Here is a 19833-nt window from a genome sequence, read left to right on the forward strand (position 1 = left end):
ATCTTGTATGTCATGACCTTCCATGATTGTTGTCTGTTGCATACTCCACGATAAAGTTCTGAAATAATCTCATGCATTTGTTCTTTAATGACACAAGTTAGTAGGATGTCGACATGTTCTTTCTAGTACAAGCCCACGCCTACAATGGAATACTTAATTGCTTTCAGCTTCAGGGATCTGCATTTGGCCTGGGGTAGATAAGGAGGGCACTGCAAATTTTGCAAGAAAAATATGATGTCCTAATACCACATGGAACTCTGAAATTTCGAAAGGTCTTATAGGAAGGGTTCTTGTGGATTCCTTCCTATTGGAATGAGAGGTTCTTATGGATTTTCTCTTCCAAGATGAAGATATTCTTGTGGATTCTCTTCGTTCAAAGAAGGAGGTTCTTCTGGATTCTCCTCTCCGCATATGTTGCAAATATCTTCATTAGTGCACATTTCAAGTCCAACATGGTTTGACTCAGTAAGTAGCTTATCCAACTGTTGACCCTTTACAAGTTTTGTAACCTTGATTTCCATATCATATTCCTAGAGCTTTTCTATCCATTTTCCTTGTCTACCATTTCTATTGGGTTGTGTGAGAATTTTTGTCACTACTGTTAATGGCATGTATGCTATCATTTTAGAAAGGAATTCACATTCCCTAAATGCTTTGAAATCTTTCACAATAGAATATGCTTGTTTTTTTGGAATGATATATTTTAGTTCTGCATCTCTTAATGTGCAACTAAAAAATGCTATGGGCTGCTCATGCCCTTCTTCGTTCTTTTGCAAAAGAACTACAACTATGGTGTGCTAAGAGAAAATAGAGAAAATTTGGAACTCTTTGGAAAAATATGGAATTTTCAGGACCAAACCTTCCATGATGGACTTCTTGATATTCTCAAAGGATGCACGAGCCTCCAGTGTCCATCTCACCTTGTTATTCTTCGTAAGCATGCCTGTAATGAACTTTAAGAGTTTTACAGAGTTTGCAATGAACCTACAAAGAAACTTGATATTTCCTAAGAATGACAACATCATTAAAAAAACCTCAGGGCACCAAAATCTTGAAGTTTGACAACTTTAACTTGAATTTACAAAAAAAATTGCCATATTATCTCAAAATTTTGCCAGAATTTCCAAAACACCTCTCCTATGTGAGACAATGCTCACAATACATTTTATAAGTTTTCCAATTGACTATATATTTTATAAGTTATGATATCATTTTTCATGGAATTAGTTGATAAGACCATTTTATTCATTTATATTGTTTAATCAAATGTACAAGGAAAATATGCAAACATCATATTCATAGTCTCATTTGTTCAGAAGGAGTCTTAGGGTACCATGTGAGATATCACTTTAAAGTTTAGAAATAAAATAAATAATATAATCAATTAAAAACTGAGTATCTCTCTTAGGTGCACCATATGGAATGGTAAATGGAAGAGACCGTATGCGAGATGAATAACAATGGAAGATGTTGTGAGAGGTGATAAAGTACATCACTCATGAAAATGGAACCCAAGGTACTATAGGAATCCTAATATATGAATATGTGTCTTGATATAAAACAATAGGGGAATTTCTTAGTGAACAACTAATTCTGAATATCATATGCTAAAAGTGAAGCAACATACCCATGATTCTAATAGTCTCAAGGTGTTTCTCTAGGTCAAACTCTCTTAGAAATATGTTGTCATCGATAAGAGATGACCTAGTAGAAATAATTCAATAGAGATGTTCCATAGTAGCACAAACAAAGGAAAAAGATTCTTGTTAATGTTGAAAGTGACTTGACAAATGGGAAGGTTTAAAGGATAAGCTAGGAAAATTTGACATAATGTGACTTAGTCAGCTGTGAGCATTGAATGAACACTAAGATAAGTATTTAATGACGTAACACCACAAACTGACCATAGTGACTAGAAGAGTCACCAATCATAGGAGTAAAGACTTAATAAACAAATATTATCTTCCTAAGGCAAGTTATAAAAAGAAGTGTTTGAAACAAATGACTCAACTTGTGCTTTGTTCAAGGGAAACATAAGAAAGGACTAATGCCAAAGAGACACTAAAAATTAACTTCTTTCCCACTAGTCTTTTTTCATAATATATTTTTTTTTACTAAAAACTGATGTAGAGACCTTAAGCTTGGAAACTCTCATCTTTCCCTCATCTTTCATCAATGAGATATCACAAGAGGATCTTGCTATATGTGGAGGTTGTGGGGATCATATTCTTTGCAGATAATCAAGCCTTAAGTTTACCAAGGAATTGTAGCAAAGGTCGAATAATTATGTAAAACTAATGGCATTAAAACTTGTATTTTTTTCTTCCAAATGTAAAAGGAATTAATTGTTTACAAGTGTTTGGTCATTTAGAGGCTTTCATCCAATGGATAAAAGATGAACAAAGATGTCACTATGTGTTTCTAGGTACTATGTTAGAAGAGATCAATGGTTTGGAAGTGTTTTCAACCATCCTAATCTTTGTATAGGGAGAGGAATATGGAAGCTCATAGTTTATCTAAAGTTGACTTTTTGATAGAAAATAAGAATGGAAACATTTCAAAATATTATAATGTTTTTCATGAATTAATGGTTGGAACAAGAGATCTCCTCATTTAGATATTTCCTATCTCTAATCAGAGATTACTTTTTAGTGATTTTGATCATTCTATTTAATCTATTTTTAACAAGTAAGAAAAACATACACATTATTTGAATAGATAAGTTATTTTTTTCTTTTAATGCACTAGATCTAATAAAGTTAAGAACTAATAGCTTATTAACTAAATATTTTATCTTAAACTTAAAATTATTTCATTTGAAAACTGATTATAAAAAATGTTTAAGAAAACATGAAATAATATAATTTTATAACTTTTTCAAAAAGGGAAAAAAAATATGTTTTAGTATGATTACTAATATTAAAAATAATAATTATTTATTTATTTAATTTATTTAATTAATATTCAATAAATTATTTAATTAAATACTTAATATAATAAATTTCATTAAAATCATTTATAAATCATAGGAATGTCATTTACTTTAAATTCTACAACTGCTTTAACAATAATAAAATTAAAGATCAATAACATGATCATTGAACTGTGGGGTATAGAGCTATAATAATGGTTCTACAATTATGAGATTTATACATTATATCTTAAAGTTAATTTAGGTTTGAATGATGCGGTTTAAAAATTTTAAATTAAAAAATATTTATAAGCCAAAAATGCTGCAATGAAATATAGTCACCCATATCACTAAAATGTGGATTGTGAACCTTAGTGGAAGTATTACCATTTCATCATGTATTATAGAATGGGAAGTTGAAGCTATGAAATATGGTCCAGGATTATAGATAGAAAGTTGAGGCTAAAATGTATGAAATGTTGTAAGATATATGAGTTGCAGTTCAGAAAATAAGAGTGGGAAATGTTCACATATATAACAGCTTTTCTTAACAACATTTCTTTTTTATTGTGGTTTGGTAAGAATGTACATTGATGTGCATTGATTGAAGGTAGATTTTAGTATTTAATAGGTTTTTAACATAGTCACTTGTTATGTCATTATTTAGTTTTGAATATATAGATCAAATGTAGATTTTAGTATTTAATAGATTCTAAACAAAATTAATTGTTATGTAATTAATTAGTTGCGCATTGTGTAAAGATGTTTTGGAGTTTATGATTGGATTCAGGAAAAAAAATTGGTTAAGAATAGATCTTTGTTGCTTAAAATTGGTTTTGAAGGCATAATTTTTGAGATAATTTAATAATTGTATTGAGATTTTACACCACAGTCAGTGACACAGTTGGGAGTTGTTAAGTCAAAGTGTTACATAAAAAAAAGTCGGGAGTTGTAAGTTAAAGGGTTACATAAAAAAAAGGTTTAATTTAATCGATTAATTTTTTTTATTCATAAGCACCTCTAAATATATAATCACGATGGAAATAAGTCAAAGAGTTACATAAAAAAAATTTGTTCAATTGATTAAGTTCAATTGCAATTGAGTTCCTATCCCTAAAACACACAACTCTAATGGAAAATCATGTGCCCTAATGGAAAATCAGTGCAAATTCTCTCATCAATGTCCTTGAAATCTAAAAAATATTGGTTAAGAATATAGATATTTAAAACTGGTTTTGAATGTATTAAAAACAAAATTCTCTTTGTGTAGATTATGAAATATTTACAATTTAAATTTGTAATTCCTCTCAAATTTATAATTCCAACAAAACTTTGTTGATTATGAAATATTCGCAACTCAAATTTGTAATTCCACGCAAATTTATAATTCCAACAAAAATTTGTAAATCCTTATTTTAGAGACTTGTTTTTAGAGAATTTTCCAAACTAAAATTTGTAATTCCATCCCCGACTTGTAAATCCCAAGATATGCTTGCAATATATTTAAGAAAAATACAAATGACCCAGCACTGGTTCTCTAGAAAACCATTTTATACAGATTCCTTAGCAAACCATTTCATTACTTAAGGGTCAAAACCTTAAACAACCCCTTTAGATCTTAGGAAATTTAATAAATTGAGGAGTTAAAACCTGAAGTTTATGTTTAAGAAGCAAGAATATCCAGTGTTGGAGATTTATCTATGCCCCAATGTCGATTGGGGAACACTATTTCAACCAAGGTGTTAAACGAAAATCGAATTTAAACCATTTTTGACAGCACGATTTTTTATAAGCCAGAATATTGATTTCATAATATAAATAATACGCACCTTCATATAAATACAAAACAGAACGAAATCGAGCCCTACAGGCACTCGAGAAAGTTCCCAAGAGATGATTCTAAACTATAATACCACTAGGTACTACTGATCTTCTATGAACTAAACTAGCAACCTATCGGGAATTTGCAATCGCCATACTCTGTGAAAACAAGATAAAAAACACATCATAAAATTAATCATCAGAAGACCTTCAATAATAGTAGCGCATATGTAGACAAAAAGTAAGCTAATCCTGGGATAATATATGAACTTACTTGGACACTGGGTAACGACATAGGCAACGCCCTGGAAGTTGCATGTTCCAGTCTTGCAACTGTTCTTTAGATAATAACTGTTAAAAGCATATGAAGCAAGGGCTTCCAGCGTGTTAGGGTTGTAGCAAGACGCCCCGGGCTGAATCTGCTTGCAATCCACAGCCCCTTCTCCACTTGCATAGTCTAATGCTGCCTGCAGCTTACTAGTATCGATCTTGGAATTTGCAACGCACCACGTCTCGGATGCTCCTTTTGGGGTTGTCCTGCTGATACGATGATGCTACACAGAGGTGGCTAGGGTGGAAGAGGAATTGCTTCCAGAGGTGGGCGCATGGTTGTTCATGGCTGCAGGTGTCAGAGCAAAATTGTAGACGTGCTCCTCGGTTGGGTAGAACAAGTCGTAGTTGCGCTCCGATGTGGGACTGGGATTCTGGTTTTCATTAAAGAGAGAAAAAATGAAGGTGTCTAGAGAGGCTTGGGGCCTGAGCGAAGTTCCAGAGTTGGAGAGGACATGCTTGATGAGGTTCCCATTATAGGCCGCAGCGTTGTCATGGTTAGCACCAGTTTCACCCTCGTCGCCATTAGATGGCCACCCAGTCTCAGACACGACAATGTTGAGGTTCTTATACCCAAGGGTTGAAATTGCAGAGAACATTAGCTGTGCGTCAAAGAGGTTCGTGTACGGGAGCCCGGTGTTGCTGTCCTGGACTCTGGCATTGGGGCGAAAGAGTGCGTAGTCCAGAGAAATATTGTTGGCGTCGCCCGGAAAAGAAAGGGTAGACATTGACCATGAGAGAGGACCCCGTCTGGCTCAGAAAATTGAGCATTGGCTTTATCGTGGTCTCCACAAGGTCGATCTTGAAAAGTCCGATTGATGGCAGGGAAGAGTTCTGGAGCACACTGGTGGCAATGGGGCTCGACACCTTGATAATTCCGTCGAGGTTGTATTTGACGAGAGCCATGTGAATATTCTTCATGGCAGGGACAAGGTAGGAGGTGAGGTCATTAGAATTGGCGAAGACTTCATTGCCAACAGCTATGGCCGTGATCTGGGTGCCCGGAACGTAGGCAACCATGTTCTGCTGGACACAGGCATGGGCTCGCAAAAGACGACAAGCAACATTGGAGAGTTGCTCATTGGGACGGGCAATGGTGATTTTAATGTCGGTACCACTGAATGCATGTAGAGCTGCAGGGTCTACGTCATAGAGCTTCAACTTGTTGATGCCTTGGATCTTGATCAGTTGCACTACCTTGGAAGCTGGGGGAAGATTGTCTGCTTTGTGACCATAGTTGATACCCACAGTGCCAGCCCCTGCAAGCCAAAACAAAACAAAAAATGAAATTTACTCAGTCAATCACAGAAATCAAAGCTCAAGAAGAAATTTTGATGAACTAGACAAGAAAATGCATTTTCTAAGCTGTAGAAGCAACGATAATTGGAGAAATTAAAGCTAAAACCGTTGCAGAGGCAATGATAGTCGAAGAAATTATAGCAAAAACCCCGGACGAACAAGACAAGAAAATGCATTTTATCAGGTGCAGTAGCAACAATAATAAAAGAAATTAAAGTTAAAACCCCCGACGAACCAAACTATAAAATGCATTTTCTTATCTGGTTCTCAGCTGTAGAGGCACTATAGTCGAAGAAATTAAAGCTAAAACCCCTGACAAACCAAAGGCTAACTGCATTTTCTTGTCTAGTTCTCAGCTACAGAGGCAACAATAATCGAAGAAATTAAAGCTTAAACACTTTGAACCAAATGATAAAATGCATTTTCTTGTCTGGTTCTCAGCTGCAGAGGCAATGATAATTGAAAAAATTAAAGCTTAAACCCTGGACGAACCGAACAATAAAATGCAGTTTCTTGTCTGGTCCTTGGCTGCGGAGACAATGATAATCGAATAAATTAAAGCTAAAGCCCTTACAAAACAAATGCTAAAATGAGTTTTCTCACCAGCAGAGGCAACGATAGCCAGACCACCACAATTGCGATCAGCACTGAACTCGTCAGAAAGCGCATGCTGAGCAAAGAAACTATAACCTACCAAAGCTTCTTTCAAGTTCAACAAAATATGGCAGCGCAGGTTCTGAGATTCAAAATTCCAATCTGGAGCGCCATTATACAATTCAAAATTTGGTGAAACCATTGGTTTAGAGATGAAACTTGAATATTGAGCGCGTTTACAAGTTTAAACTTGAATATTGAGGGCGTTTTCAAATCCATATAACACGACATTAATGGTTGCAATGTTGATAAGTATTCCACCTGATACACCATTTTGTATTTATCAGCAATCAAGCTCATGTATTTTATTTCGTATGATAACATTCCATGGCAATTAATATCAGATGGTATGGGAAATGGATAGCATATGATACACGACATGCCATGATACACATGCCGCTCGTTTCAATGGGCATCAATACAAACAACGAGATGGATGATCACATCATGCATATCTCCATCACTATTAACTAGAAAGTGTTTGCTTGAAAATTAAATAAATGTCAGAGTGTCCATGACCTGAGATTCGGTGTATTAATGGATCTATAGAGTTGGAAATAGGGGTTGCCCTCCCACTCTAGCGTATTTTGCAACATGTGGTGTTGCGAAATGTGGTGTTGCAACACGTGGAGAAGTTGTTAATACTAATATAGGAGTTACAGTGGAAACCACCCAGATTTAAACTTAAAATTCATTTATTCACATTTTGTCATTAAAACTTTACTTAATATACTATTTATCCGACACAAATATTTATTTAATATTATTTATCTAAAATTCACTTAGTTTTATAAAAAGTACAATATTAATATATTATTTTTTTTTTACTATATTATATCTTTTCTCATATGTATTAAATTTTTATGCATGTTACAACAATTTTAATTTTTTGTTCTTTGAATTTTCTTCTTCATTTTTACACTTGGAAAATAAAAAATAAAAAAGACAAACTCAAAGAATCATTAATAATATATATATATATATATATATATATATATATATTAAATGAGGAAACTTTGGACCATTCCAAACTCAAAGAATCATTAGTAAGTTATTTTTCTTTTGTACCATTCCTTTTCCTCTTTTAGTAGGAGGGAATTTCGTTTTAAATTGTATTATAGTTTTATGAAATCACATTATTTTTTAACTACCATGTCATTCATTATTGGATATTTTTTTATTAGAATTTAAGTGCATTACATTACATTGTTTCTTTAGTACAAATTCCAAATAAATAAATGTTTATTCACTATAATTTGATTGCTCATTTTGGAGAAATCAATGAAGAGCAACATTACAACAATGTTTCTTTTCCTTTTACATTTGTGAAGCTAGCTTCATGCTTTTATTGTTAAATTATCAAGATTGCAAATATGTTTTTGCTTGCCACACAAAGTTCTACAAGAAAACACCACTTTATTTCTTACTAGGATTAAATATCTCTCACACAGTTACAACCAAAAATATTTGCCAATGATAATGTGTTTTTCTCCTGTAATTTCTTACGATTCTTGGTTTAGATTTATTGCATTGTTACAACTAAAGAGTTCACTAATGGAAGTATTATCCTCTCTTCCTTCTCCCTGTAATTATTTAGGACTTTAGGGTTAGGTTATTGTATCGAGAGAGCCATGTGCTATACATGGTGGGGGTTGGGTTCATTGAATCTAGGGTCCATTGAATATGGACATTAGCAAAGACTATTGTAAACCAAGTTTAATATCAATTCCAGGTTGCATATGGCGGTTTGGAGGTGCTCTATTGGGTGAGGTTAAAGGACTTAAACACTCTTTGTCTGTATAGGTGAATTCAAGGTACATTGCACTGAATATGAATATTAACACATATCCATTTAAACCTGCTCTGATATGTATATTTGGGTTGTGAATCTCAACTGTGTATTTTGACAATATAGAAATGGTTCATGTATGAAACCTGAATATGTATACTTGGGCTTCATAATCTTGATGTGTTTATCAAGCCCATATTTAGATGGGTTAAATGATATTCATCTTGTTGCATTTGGAATTGTTGTTGTTGCTTCATTATATTGCATTCCATTGTTGATTGCTATTTTGGTAACTCATACCTCTTTCAATTCAGACAAAATTCCAAACCAATAGTGAAAGCTCTAGAGAGAAAACATCTCACTGTTGAAGGATGTCACTCATGTGAGGTGAGGGATGTTACAGTACAACAATGTTTGAGAATTAGAAACACCCATGTGATATCACTTTATTTTTTTGGATTGTTAGAAGAACTTCATGTCTAATATGTGATATCAAGTTAAAAATAAATTATCAAACCAAAAATATCTATATAACATTATACTATCTAGTTGAAAATAAATTATCAACCCAAAAATATCTATATAACATTATATTATTGATTACTAATTGTAACTCAATAAAAACTTTTAAAGAATAACTCGAAGTAAAGATTTTTGATTGGATTGTGCAAATAGTCAATGTCTTCAACCATGTAGGGGGTTATTCACCATGTAAATTATTGCAATGATTTGTTCCAATTGTCAATATAAATCGATGATATATACAACAAGTTATAATACATATTAGAATTTTGGTCACCAGGAGATTTAAACCCGTTGAGGAGGCAATGCAAAATACTAAAATAATTTGTTGCTAGTGTTAGTGCAATTCAAAATTTTTCTTTACAATTTATTTGTTGAACTTGTTGAGATTTTCTGTTGTGAGTAAAATACGCAAAAATCTCTGTAGGTGACAACAATAGAAATTCAGTTCCTAGATTAGCTCCAGGTTGTTGGGAGATGATTAATGCCTCCTATATTTGATGTGAGTGAGTTAATGAGGTTGTTAGATTCTCTTTGCTATATAACAGGCAACCATTCGGATTGTTTGCTATGAGGGTGAGAGTTTTGTGAGGATTTCATTTTTGTAATCTCCTGATTTGATTAATAAGATTGCCGATGCCTTAGTTGTGTGGACGTAGCCCAGATTGGTTGGGTGAACCACGTTAATTCTCTGTGTCTTTATGTGCTTGAATTTCTGCTGTGTATTTGTTTTATAGTCCGCTGTGCATCTGATCTCCAACAATTGGTATCAGAGCAATGTTGGAGGTGGAGCGCAGTTGATGCGTGGATCAGGCAGCGTGCTGGAGCGCAGGTGTTGCTGGAGCGCTGAGCCTGCGTATGAATACTGATGCTGGTGCGTATAACATCTTGGAACTGTGCTGGAGCGTTGTTATACATTTGGTGGACCGCCAAGGCGCTGGAGTGTGGGAATGTGTTGCTGGAGCGTGTGCTGGAGGAGGTGCGCTGAGTAAAGGTATGTAACTTTATTGCGTGGAGCCTGAAATTTACTCACTGGTGCGTGTAGATTAAACAATCCCAATTGGATAAGTTACAAGCCAAGGATGTTTTTCCAGCGGTGATACGATAGTGGATAGATATTGGTGCTGCGTGGAGTATATATATTTGTAAACTGCGTGGGGATGGAATAATATTAAAACGGCGTGGTTATGTTTATATACACAGCGTGGGTTTGTGTGGATATTTATATTTGAAAAAAACAACGTAGTTATATATTTTTTTTAAACTGCGTTATATATGTTTTAAAAACAGCGTGGATTTCTGTATTGAAAAACTGCATTATATATGTTTTAAAAATAGCGTGGATTTCTGTATTGAAAAACTGCGTTGATATATATTTGAAACCACCGTGGCGATGAAGTATAACACCTGTGTGGCGATGAATTATAACTCCGCGTGGCTGTAGTGCGTATTCCAGTTTTTTGGTGTACAGCGTGGTGCGGGATCTGAGTTTGTGTTTAAATTGTTTTTTATCAACCCTCAAAGGTGTGTAATGCGCAGAACCGACAGTGATATTATTGTGTTTTTTGTTAGCACAGGCATATCAGTGCATATTGCAGAAAGTTTTTTTTTTTGTAAAGTACAAAGGGCAGTTTTTTTTTAAAGGCTAAGGCAGAAAGGCATAGGCAGTTTTTTTTTATTGCTGGTGTTTAAAGTTGGATATTGGAGATTATTGTGTTTTTTATTGATACAAATGGCAAAAACTCAAAGTGCCCGGTTCGAAATCGAGAAATTTAATGGGAAAAATAATTTCAAGATCTGGAAGGTAAAAATGCATGATCTGCTGGTACAGCAGGGCGTGGCAAAGGCATTGTTGGGCAGGTCCAAACTGCCTTCCCCCGTGACAGATGATGAGTGGAATGAATTGGATGGAAGAGCCTTGAGCGGAATTCGGTTGTGTTTGGCTGATGATGTTTTATTTAACATCGTGTCAGAGAAGAGTGCAGCTGGTTTGTGGACGAAGTTGGAGAAGCTGTATATGACGAAATCCTTGACAAACCGGATTCTCCTGAAACGACAGCTTTACGGTTTGTGACTGAAAGAAGGTACCTCAATTACTGATCACCTGAATGTTTTTAATACCTTACTGGTGCAATTAGACAGTCTAGATGTGAAATTTGATTCAGAGGATAAGGCAATAACTCTATTGTGTTCATTGCCCGAATCCTGGGATCACTTTGTTACTTCCATAAGCTTTAGTACAGCAGACATTCTTGAGTTTGACGATGTTGTTGGAGCCTTGTTGTCTGAGGAGACGAGGAAGAGGTCGAATGTAGACACCTCTACGTCAGAGGTAATGATGGCCAGAGGTCGCTCAAGAGAGAGACACTCCGGGGGCAAGCATAGCGACTCTCGTTCAAAGTCCAAAGGAAAGAAGCCAAAGGTGAAGTGCTGGCATTGTGGCAAGGCTGGACATCTGAAAAAGGATTGTTGGAAGCGTAAGCAGGCTGCTAAAGAAGGCTCGTCGATAGAAAAGAAGGAAGCCAACACCACAGATACAGGTTCAGTATCTGGTTCAGGTATGAGTGATGAGGTATTGTCTGTTAATGTTTCAAAACATGATCAACATTGGTTGTTAGATTCCGGGGCATCTAACAACATGTGTATTCATAAAGATTGGTTTAAGACATATAGATCAGTTGATGATGGAGTCGTGTACATGGGTAATGATGTCACTTGCAGTATTGTTGGAATAGGAAGTATACAACTGCAAATGTTAGATGGCACAACCAAATTGTTAACTAATGTGAGACATGTACCAGATCTAAGAAAAAATCTAATTTCGTTAGGAGCACTGGATACGAATGGATATAAAACTGTAATTCAAGGTGGAGTTATGAAAATCTATAAAGGTATTTTACTAGTGATGAAGGCTAAGAAGGTAGGAAATATTTTTCAATTAGAAGGTAGAACTGGGTCAGATCATGTGTCGGTGTCTGAACAGGACAGTAGTTCCATTCGCCTATGGCATCAAAGGTTGGGCCATATGAGCGAACGAGGGTTGAAAATTTTGGCTGACCGCAAGTTACTTCCTAATCTAAGATCTGGAAAGTTAGATTTCTGTAAACATTGTCTGTTTGGTAAACAAAGTAAGCAAAAGTTTAAAACAGGCAAACATACTAGTAAAGGAATACTTGATTATATCCATTCAGATGTTTGGGGTCCAGCCCCTACAGCGTCGTATGGTGGCTCGTCGTATTTTGTGTCGTTTATTGATGACTTTTCTCGGAAAGTGTGGGTCTACATGATGAAACGGAAGTCTGATGTTTTTACAGTTTTCAAGCAGTTTAGAGCATTGGTAGAAAACAGCACTGGTAGAACTATAAAATGTTTAAGAACTGACAATGGTGGTGAGTTTACTTCCAAGGAGTTTGACAGCTATTGCAAGGATGCAGGGATCGAGAGACATAAGACCACGGTTTATACTCCTCAGCAAAATGGAGTTGCTGAACGCATGAACAGGACTCTTCTAGAGAGAGCAAGGTGTATGCTGAGTAACGCCGGGTTGCAGAAGGAGTTGTGGACGGAAGCAGTGGCAACAGCTTGTTATGTGATAAACCGATCTCCATCAACGGCGATAGGCTGCAAGGTTCCGCAAGAGGTATGGAAAGGACACCCTTGTGACTATTCTAAACTCAGAGTGTTTGGTTGTGATGCATATGCTCTAGTGCCTAAACATCAACGAACTAAATTAGATCCGAAATCGAAAAGGTATGTCTTTGTTGGATATGGTGATGGAACAAAGGGCTATAGATTGTGGGATCCTACTACCCGCAAAATCATCATCAACAGAGATGTAAAGTTTAATGAATCCTCTCTTGTACAGTTAGATGTAGATAGTAGATTGAAACAGGATGATGTATTTGATTTCCAGCACATTCAGTTTGATAGCATTTCTAATGATAGTCATAACGACCATAGTTCAGATTCTAGTCATGAACAGGTTTCAGAATCAGATTATGAACAGGGTTCAGATGGAAGTCATGAACAGGTCTCAGATGGTGATCATGAAGAAGTTCCTACAGATGATAGACAGCCAATTGTGGAAGCACCAGAAACATTCTTAAGGAGGTCTACAAGGATCAAACGCCCTCCGAGAAGGTATGATGATCATGTTACTTCAGTTGCTTTGACCGCTAATGATGATGAACCTTTGTGTTATCAGGAAGCTGTAGAAGGTTCAAATAGTGACAAGTGGAAAGCAGCCATGAAGGACGAAATGATGGCCTTATGTAAGAATGGTACATGGGATCTGGTTGAGCTTCCGAAAGGCAGGAAAACTGTAGGGTGTAAATGGGTTTTCAAGCTGAAACGGGGTGTGAATGATACAGAAGACAGGTACAAAGCGAGGTTGGTTGCAAAAGGGTTTTCTCAGAAAGATGGCATAGACTTTCATGAGATATTTTCACCAGTGGTTAAAATTGTTTCAATTAGAATTGTGTTAGCATTAGTGGCTTTGTTTGATTTAGAGTTACAGCAACTAGATGTTAAGACTGCTTTTTTACATGGTGATTTAGATGAGGAAATATATATGGAACAACCGGAAGGGTTTGTTCACCGTCGCAATAAGAAATTTTTCTGCAGGCTCAAGAAGTCATTATATGGCCTGAAGCAGTCGCCTCGGCAGTGGTATAAGAAGTTTGATTCTTTCATGTTGAGTCAGAAATATGTAAGAAGTGAATATGATCATTGTGTTTACTTTAAGCAGTTAAATAATGGCATGTTCATTATCTTAGTGTTGTATGTTGATGATATGCTTTTAGCAAGCAAAAGCATTGAAGAAATCAACAGGTTGAAGACTCAGATGGCAAGGACGTTTGATATGAAAGATCTAGGAGCAGCAAGGCAGATTTTGGGCATGGAGATTTTCAGAGACAGGAGTAATGGTAAGCTGTGGCTATCACAACAGAAGTATGTTGAGAAAATACTTTTGAGGTTTGGTATGAATAATGTGAAGCCTGTGACAGTCCCTTTAGCTTCCCATTTCAAGCTTTCTTCCAGTTTATGTCCTAATACAGATGAAGAAAAGGATTATATGTCTCGAATTCCATATGCCAATATAGTAGGATGTTTGATGTATGCGATGGTGTGTACGCGACCAGATATTTCACATGCAGTTGGGGTTGTCAGCAGGTACATGGCAAATCTGGGTAAAGAGCACTGGTCAGCAGTGAAATGGGTGCTTCGGTATATGAGAGGCACAAGTAGTTATTGTATTACTTACAATAAAAGTAGTGAATCTGTTTGCGGATATGTTGATTCTAATTTTGCAGGTGATTTGGATAAGAGAAGGTCAACTTCAGGGTATGTCTTTACTCTTGCAGGTGGAGCTATTAGTAGGATGTCAAAGCTACAAAATATTGCTGCTTTATCCACTACTGAAGCAGAATACATTGCTGCTTCGCATGCTTGCAAAGAGGCGGTTTGGTTGAAAGGATTGCTTGGTGAGTTTGGTAGGTTACAGGACAACATCAGGTTACTTTGTGACAGTCAAAGTGCAATACATTTGGCTAAGAATCCAGCCTATCATATTAAATCAAAGCATATTCCAATCAAGTATCATTTTGTAAGACAGGTTATCACTGAAAGGGGAGTTTCTCTTGAAAAGGTGCATACAAAGGAAAACTGTGCAGACATGTTCACGAAACCAGTTTTGTTAGAGAAGCTACGCTGGTGTTTGGCTTCTCTTGGCTTGCAGAAAAGATAAAATAATAATAACAGGGCATCAGGCTAATTGTTGTCAAGGTGGAGATTGTTGAGATTTTCTGTTGTGAGTAAAATAGGCAAAAATCTCTGTAGGTGACAACAATAGAAATTCAGTTCCTAGATTAGCTCCAGGTTGTTGGGAGATGATTAATGCCTCCTATATTTGATGTGAGTGAGTTAATGAGGTTGTTAGATTCTCTTTGCTATATAACAGGCAACCATTCGGATTGTTTGCTATGAGGGTGAGAGTTTTGTGAGGATTTCATTTTTGTAATCTCCTAATTTGATTAATAAGATTGCCGATGCCTTAGTTGTGTGGACGTAGCCCAGATTGGTTGGGTGAACCACGTTAATTCTCTGTGTCTTTATGTGCTTGAATTTCTGCTGTGTAATTGTTTTATAGTCCGCTATGCATCTGATCTCCAACAGAACTAACAGTAGAGATGATGTTCTCAAAGGAACACCAGAGATACTAAACCTTATCAATTGTAATGCACTAGTTCCCCATCAAATTTGCATATTTTACACCAAAAGTTATGAATAATTAGGAGCTGATGTCTAGCTCATTTTGATCTAATAGGTGATGATGCCTGAAATTTGTAAGGTTGTGATGCAAATTTAGATTTGGAAAGATAGCCATCATGTTGTTTATGAATTAATATTATTTTATTTAGCTTATCTGAAGTCATCTAGTACCTGTATTTCTTCAAAATTTATGAAATATTGCTATTGGAACTTGGAAGAGCATCTTTGAATATTAAGAGGCAATCTATGTTGGAAAGGTTATAGAATTTGTAAATTTGGCATAATGTAAGTGGTTTCTCTTTACCTTCTAGCTTTGAATGACATTTTGTTTACTAATTTTTATCTTCAATGATTTCTATATATCATGATTCTTTCTCTAATTTATGACTTACTTTGTTTCCTTTGCAACATTTATTGCAATTGCTAGTTTAATTTCTTTATAACCTACTCAGAAAGGACCCATTTTTGTTAAATTCCTGATCAACTTTATAGAATCCACCTTGTGATGGAGAGAATAGACATGGACATTTTTACAAAAAAGTGTAATCAACATGTAAATGGGAATGTCAACAAAGAAAAGTAAAAATTTAAAATGCTTGAAAATACACATTTTTATATAAATATAAAAGTATAATCAACATATAAATGGAAATGTCACTAAAAATAAGTAAAATTGTAAAATGTTTGAATTTTTTAAAATATGGTAAATCTCTCTCTCTATATATATATAATTTTAATTTTCATATTTTTAATATGATAAGGGTTGTAGAACCCTAATTAGGTTCATAACTAATTTCTTACTTATAATTTTATAATTTTAATATTTTTAATATTTCAAGTTCATAACTAATTTCTTACTTATGTCTCTTAAAATTTAACACTAGGTTATAAAATTAGAGATGAGATAAATTAAATTTAGAAAAATATTGAATTTTTTATTTTAAATTTATTTTGTTTGAAATATATTTTACAATAAAATCTCATTACAACTAAATTGGAAATTATGTCCGGTTCCATCATTATAATGGAATTCCCTTACAAAATCAATTAAAAGTTTTAATATTTTAGACTTCTACACATTATTCTCATTCAAATTTAATTATAAAATTTGAATTAAAGTTTATTATGTTTTTTGGAAAATTAAAATAAGTTTGGGGTGGTAGGAGGGGATGAATCCTTCTAAATCTTGGAGGAACACTGGAAATTAATTATGCTTGGAGGCTTGGTCATAAATCAAACAACCTTGCAGAGATGTATGCTCTGTATGGCAGTCTCTAGATAGACAAGAACCATAATGTCTACTCAATAGTAATTATTAGGGACTCTCTTATTACCATCCAACACCTCCTAAAAATATCAAATTCAACCAAAATCAAAATCTCTCTCCTCCATAAAATTAGAACCATCAAATTCAACCAAAATCAAAATCTCTCTCCTCCTTCATAAAATTAGAACCATGTTGGAGGCCTTCTCATCCAAAGCCTATTTTCACATGTTCAAAGGGCAGAACGAGGAGGAAGACACAAGAAAGCAGGGCTTACGAGCTAGTAGAAAGATAACGAGAATTGAATGGCACATCAGAATGGAAATTTATCCGATGAAGAATGTTAGCAGGTATATTATAATCTCCCTCCCTAATGAGCATATTGGAAAAAAGAACAAGGTTAAAATAGGCACATACCATAATACTCCTTTGAAATTCCCCATAGTTCTCCACATCTCTCTCATAATCAATAACAAGTCCAACAATTGGCGTCGAACTCATGTCATGAATCGTGAGGTGGGTGAAATTCATCAGTATGGGATTAGACAAACTGAGGTAATGCACGAAGGAAGGTTAGTCTTCGACTAGTTTTGGATCTCCTCCACACCTTGGCCTTAGTACCCTTGATGATTAGACAAATCAAATTCAAGCCAAGAAGGAATGAGAGACATACCAAAGCGTGGGAAACACCATGCACAAATGAGGCATTCAAGGTGGGAAATGATGGTTTGAATTATCCTCAATCAGATCAAGTTTTTGAGAAGGAGAACATAACAGATAAATCAACCGGAATGGAGGGCATTCAATATATTTTAACTGTTATTTATGAGCCTGATATCCTAGGATTGATTGGTCTTTTCTCATTGTGTTGGATGTCATTAATTCCGCCAGGTTAATTGGTCCAGTGCCTAAGAGAATAATTATATTCATCACTCCAGTGTCAACTAGTCAGAATTTCAAGTTGGTTGTGGGCTCATCCTCATTCGAAGCAACAAAAGAAGGTAACAACTCTGGAAATTATTCCAGAGTGCCCAATTATTACGGTATGGCACGGGAAACGATGTTTTGTATCTTCGTTTTCGTTTCTTGGTCCAAGAAATGGTTTCTCCACAAGCGAATACAGTTTTCTGACAAAAACTATTCTAGTTCTTTTGTGATGTACCAAGGTTGGTTTTCGAAGGTGGTTGCATGGTCTACTGTTGGAAGTCGAACAGGGGAAGTCCAATTTGGTTGTCTTATTTTGGAAACGGCCAGTCACATTATATAGCGATCCAAGTTTGGTCGGTGCTAGTATTTAACATGTTTGAAAATCAGCTATATATGTGGCAGTGATTAAAGACTGGCTATATATCACAGAGGCAGTAGTCTTGATGAAAGTCTGAGCTTGATTTGGGGAAGCAAAATCCAGTTACGCTGGAGAGGAATTGCTTTACAATTGCTTTACATTGCGTAGGGTGTAGTGCATAGAGGTTGGGTGAAAAGATATTTCCTTAACAATATTCATTATTTAGGGATTTCTTTGTCAAAGTTGTGTTATTCTAAATGTAGTTATTTTTATGATTTTTCAATTTTTTTATTATTCTTTTCTCAATTTTTGTGTTTTTCTATCTAAAATTGGATTTAATCTATGGTTTAATTGTATTTAACCTCATATAAAAATTATAAATTTAAATTTAAATGTCAATGGTTACATTATGTATAATTTTATAAACCAGTAGTTGAATATAAATAATAATTTAGTAAACTTTATTCACAAATAAAAAAGTCTTATATAGCACTTAGTATCTAGTTCAATTATACTTTATATATATATATATATATATATATATATATATATATATATATAGATATATATATATATATATAGATTATAACATTAGTTTACTATTATAATGGATTAACAATATAATTTTGAAAGTTTACTAATAACTTTGTTTAGGTTTTCTCTCTAAACACTAGCTATAGCATTTATGGCTTTCAACTTTTCTGCTCATTCTAAGGAAAATGCCAGTGGAGAAAGTGGCACTCCTTTTAATAGTAAGTTTGTTGCAGGTGGCAATAGTTCCCGACAATCATCTACTTCTAACTCTATTCCCAATGGAGATAAACTCAATCTCCACAATCTTGTTACCAAATCAAGGAAACGAAAACCCAGTAGATGCCTTCTAAATGCTACAATAGACCCCAAATTTGAAGTCCACTCAAGTCACATCCTAGAGTATATACAATATATCGAGAAGTTTCTAGGGATTTGGCCTTCAAAAAAATCCCACTCTTAGTAGGTCCAAATCAAGTGGAAATGCAAAGGCCAAATCAAGCTTGAATTCAGTACCAAGGGTTTCTTCACCATTGTATTTTCTATCCTAGAGGATCAAACATGGATATATGATAATGGCCCATGTGATTAATGGAAGCTTTGTTTCTCACTATGAGTATTCGAGAATGGTCCATGTAAGCAACTAAAGCTTATGAGAAACTGACTATGAACCATAATATTAGAGAATGTTGATGATGAATGTGTTTTTTTATATTTTCATATTTTTCTTGTTCTTTTCTCTCTCCTCGTTTCTTGAATGTAAAACATCCAAACCTCTTTTTTCGTCCGGTTGTCATTTCTCGTTCTATTTCCCATTTCTCGTTTCTGGTGACATACTCGGTGTTAGTGCTTTTCTACCTTTCATCTTAGTGGGTCAATTGTGCGCTTGTGGATCTTTCTGGCCAAGCTTGTAGCCACTCCAAGAGAGACAAGATTGCATCTCAACAACTAGAAAGTTAATCATTTTCTACACTCACTCTCCAAACTATATAACGATTTCCAGAGATGACTATATTGTGGGGCTGAGCTTCTGCATACTCAGGCTCATGGAAAACTGAGACATTCCTCCCTCATGCTTTGGGGGTCCATTTTATTTCCCAGTTTTCCCTCATCCTCTAATTGGTGGAAATGAGGATATTATTGAACTTAAGTATCAG

At 35.0% G+C, this 19833-nt stretch overlaps 1 pseudogene; it reads right to left on the minus strand.

The window, feature by feature from the left end:
• Positions 1-4856: 4856 nt before the first annotated feature.
• Positions 4857-7030, minus strand: LOC149143821 (glucan endo-1,3-beta-glucosidase 3 pseudogene; annotated as a pseudogene).
• Between the last annotated feature and the right edge of the window lie 12803 nt (positions 7031-19833).

Source organism: Pinus tabuliformis, chromosome X, assembly GCF_031772625.1.
Source record: "Pinus tabuliformis cultivar Carrire ecotype Pingquan chromosome X, CPIR1, whole genome shotgun sequence".
In the NCBI taxonomy this organism is placed as follows: Eukaryota; Viridiplantae; Streptophyta; class Pinopsida; order Pinales; family Pinaceae; genus Pinus; species Pinus tabuliformis.